Genomic DNA, 241 nt, shown 5'->3' on the forward strand with positions numbered 1-241 from the left:
TTTTTTTTTAGGGATGGATAGGATTCTTTTTTTTTTTCTTTCTATTTGTTGCCTCCTAAATTTTTATTTAGAGAAATTTTTCTGTTTTTTTTTTTTTTTTTGTTGTTGGGGGGGTTGGATTTTTTGCATCTATAATTTTATTAGAATTTTTTTTTTATTTTTTTTATTTCTTTTCGTTGAAATACGGGAGGTAGCATTTTTTTTAAGTTTATTTTTTTCTGAAAGCGTATATTCAGTGAAA

General features: G+C 23.2%; 1 protein-coding gene across 1 annotated transcript in view; it reads left to right on the forward strand.

The window, feature by feature from the left end:
• The window catches only part of LOC119588118, a gene marked incomplete in the record, with an annotated part of 60,132 nt that overhangs the window by 42,070 nt on the left and 17,821 nt on the right, over positions 1-241 (forward strand).

The sequence above is a fragment of the Penaeus monodon genome, chromosome 23 (assembly GCF_015228065.2).
Source record: "Penaeus monodon isolate SGIC_2016 chromosome 23, NSTDA_Pmon_1, whole genome shotgun sequence".
In the NCBI taxonomy this organism is placed as follows: Eukaryota; Metazoa; Arthropoda; class Malacostraca; order Decapoda; family Penaeidae; genus Penaeus; species Penaeus monodon.